Source organism: Ptychodera flava, chromosome 7 (assembly GCF_041260155.1).
Source record: "Ptychodera flava strain L36383 chromosome 7, AS_Pfla_20210202, whole genome shotgun sequence".
NCBI classification, from domain to species: Eukaryota; Metazoa; Hemichordata; class Enteropneusta; family Ptychoderidae; genus Ptychodera; species Ptychodera flava.
The window spans coordinates 20,449,254-20,453,046 of record NC_091934.1 but is presented as its reverse complement, the minus strand read 5'-3'; the positions used below and the strand labels follow the sequence as shown (position 1 = coordinate 20,453,046).

General features: G+C 39.3%; 1 long non-coding RNA gene across 1 annotated transcript; it reads right to left on the bottom strand.

The window, feature by feature from the left end:
* Positions 1-279: 279 nt before the first annotated feature.
* LOC139136157 (uncharacterized) lies at positions 280-2,659 on the bottom strand. Its single transcript, XR_011553129.1, has 3 exons — positions 1,492-2,659; positions 623-834; positions 280-412 (listed from the first exon to the last, which is right to left on the bottom strand). It is a non-coding gene; the product is annotated as an uncharacterized lncRNA (long non-coding RNA).
* Between the last annotated feature and the right edge of the window lie 1,134 nt (positions 2,660-3,793).

The window sequence follows — 3,793 nt, the reverse complement described above, 5'->3', positions numbered from 1 at the left end:
TGACAGTATTGATTGTTCAGAACTTCATTCGCTGTAATGAGTCTAGCTGTTCGTTTGGTCACAGACTGCCAAATTTCCAGAAAATTAAGTACCTTCTTTTGGTTTCACGCTGTCGCTGATCTGAATAGAAATTTACTCATACGGATAGAAGGAAGTGTATGTGACGATTTATGACAACATTGTGTGGTAAATATCTATTGAAAATCACTTCTCTGCAATGAAATAAAAAATCCGACCCTGCAGAATAAATGTTCTGTAGCCTGCATTAGCCACGCTTACGGTTCTTGTTGCGATTCTGTATAGCAACTTGTACACAGTCCTGTCCTCCGACTAGACCTGCGTCGTTTGGTTCACCAGAGTGCCAGTTTGTGAAATTCGCCTTCGTTCCGTCTATCCACTCAAAGTTACCCTCCTGTGAAGAGTTAATGATTTAGACAAGTGACCACGTCATACTACATCGTAGGTCAGAGGTCAACCAAAGCTTTGTACATGCATTTGATATTGCAGGTGGCAAAAAAGATGATGTTTCGGCGAAACTTTGAATCTGAAAGTTTCCCATGATTAAAAGCGTGAAAATTCCTTTTCGATGTTTTCTCAAGAGTCTCTAGAAATTTGATCTCACCATCTTCATGTCATAAAGGCCGACCCAGTAATCTTTGTAACCTCCAGTCAAACCGAATATATATTCACTCTCTTCAGATGTGTGTATGGAGGCCAGGTGGGCTCCCATGGCGCGACAGACATTTTCAGCGCTCTCCCAATCCTGAGCACCGCTGAAGTACCGGTAACACTTGTCTTCCCATGGGAACCAAAGGTGCGGACAGTACTCATATTCTGTGTTTGGTGTGGGTGATGAGAGAGAGGGGAGAGGAGAGAGAGAGGGAAGGAAGGGAGGGAGGGAGGTGTCACAGAGGCCGAGAAAGCGCAGGCATAGCCAGGCAGAGACATTCACATTAAGACAGAAAGACAATAGACAATGGCACATAGAAAACATGAGCCAGAGGATACATACATACAGACATACACACAAAGTAATAAAGTAAAGAGAGAGAGAGAGAGAGAGAGAGAGAGAGAGGGGGGGAGGGAGGGAGGGAGAGAGAGAGGGACAGACAGACAGACAGACAGACAGACAGACAGACAGACAGACAGACAGAGACAGAGAGAGAGGGTTCAAATTATTCAAAGCAGTTTTTTGGGCAAAAATATAAACTGTTTGTTGAAAGGTGCAGAAAACCGCAACGTCCACTTAAAATGCGATGATATTTGATTTGGGGGAACTTCAGTGAGTTTTAGACGATTCGAATTCGGAATGTACATAGAAACGACTCGTGTTTACATTTCTGGTGTCTTGCTCTTCGTTTATAGTGACATCATCTTTAAGAGCAGATCGGTATCATCTTAAAGGTATTGTTTTGTGGCCGCATGAGGGCTAATAATATGAAACATGGAGTTATATTTTGTCCCATTAGCATGCATTATACATGTACATACGTGGCTGATAGAGGGCGCCCGCACAAGCTAGGGCAGCACAGAAGAAAAGCGCCGGCATCAACATCTCGCGGGATATTCTGAGAAAAGCATGAAAAAACATCACGTTATTCATTGACACATACAAAGCAGTACACATCGACGATTGTTGGTCAGTCACTTGGTCAAACAAACAGACAGTCAGACAGTCATTGCGACTACGAGGCAGATGAGGATCTATATTGATCTCCGTTCTCAGTTAACATGCATTAGACTTACTGGCATAGCGACAGGAATATTGAAAAACACATAGAAACAGTTTACAGTACATATACGGTGGAGATAGAACACTCGGGATAGAGGAGAACCTCCATTTTGCTTTCCTTACATTGTAAATGTAAAAATTTGATATTTTTGAATGCTTGCATTCACATGTACATTACATTTTATGTATTCATTAATTCTAAATAATAAGTCCGAAGATTGTACCTATATCGATTGCTGATCACATGTTTACAACTCATCTCCATCAATAATTTAGTAGTTTCTCGATTTGATTCAAACCACAGTCCCTCCATTAGAGGGGCTGTGTTCAAACTCACAAAGTACGGCACATATTCATCTAGCGAAAGACATCACAGTCAAAACAGCTCAGCCAAATCCCCATCCTTAATAAGAGTGGTCCAATAACCTAGCTAAGCTGTTACAATTTTTCTGATCGTGACCCCTCCTCTAACTGTAGCGTACATGAAGCACTCGAACACACATACTCGCTATCGCACATCGCACACAAAGTAACGCAATTATAGCAATGAATGCATCGATAAACTAGGCTTCATAGTTGTAAATCGAAGGGAGATGGGTAACTACTTGCAATTGACCTGATAACTGTTTTCAGAATTTCTTTGTATTTATGCCTCTGTAAAATTTGTCGATAGACTTTCTGTGTATCAGCACAATTTTAAACACAATTTGAACTAATTTGATAGTATTGTGTCTTTTAATTGTTCAAATTTATCACAAGTATTAGGTGCAATTCAGCTGAAAGTTGCAATATAACAAATTGCCATTAATTGCACATGTTTTGCAAAAACAGAATAGCTGATGAGCTTACATTTGCTGATCAAACCAACATTACTACACTATCCAATTATCCCAAATCAATTCCAAACGTGTTTAAAGTAGTATGCACCTCGAAAGTGAAAGACTTAAACTTTTGCTCTAATTTTCCTCAAGGGATCTTTCAATCATTCTCTTTCAAAATCAAGAATAAAAATAGGGGGTCACCGTGCAAATTTTTGTACTAGAGAAACAAATTACCCAAGATTTACCGATATTGGAAATTCAAAATGGCCGCCATCCCTGTGTTAACTCTATGGAGAAAAATAAAAATTTTCGAATTTCGAAAAACTAAGCGGGTGAAAAGTTTTCTTTCACCAAGAGCTTTAAAATGAACACCCACATGTGGTATATCAGAAGAGAATTGTAAAAGTTTGAGAGTCCGAATGTCTGTCCCCGAGGTGCGTTCTACCTTAAATTGAAGGAAGACACCAAGAACCAAAATCAACAGAGTACCATACAGCCTGTTAAAGAATCACTAACCAAAGTAAACTGAGACAACGTCTGTTAGCAGTGCAAATATAACTAAATTCATTTCACAGTACAACGTGTAAAATTATCACGAATAAATGCCACTTACTTGTGAACAAGCCTTCCTCCTTGTTCGGCGATTAATTAATCAACGAAGTAAAACTCCGTCGATGAGTTGGTGTCAAAAAGACAAAGATTGTTACGTAAGGAAAACACCGCGACATTTGGACTGTTATCGAAGTTTCCCACGAATATCTTCCGGATAGATTAATTTTTCATTTAGATAAATTATATCGCCGGATTAAATGTCTCAAGTCAAATTAATCTAATCAGTCAATATTGAGTTCCGACTTAGCAACTGATACATAGTTTTCTTTCCGCCCAGACAGTCGGCGCAGGCACATGTGACGTTGCCAGATGTTCCGTATTCATGCGCAAGCTCAGATACATCTTTTGCGAAAACAGAACTTCGATGCAACGGCTCTACTTCTTGAATGTGAAGTGTCGAACTCAAAACTCAAATAGCAAACAATTTTACTGTAGACATTAGTGGAAAGCGTTTTTGCTCTGCCGTCTTCTAGTTATAAGAAATATACCATATGAGATTATTTAATGCAACTTTTGAGCATTATTTTTTAAGTAAATGGTGACAATCAAGTCGTTAAATTACTGGTTGTATCAAAACAAACCGTACGCGTCACAAAATAAAACTTGATGTATCTTTGAAAATTTACCT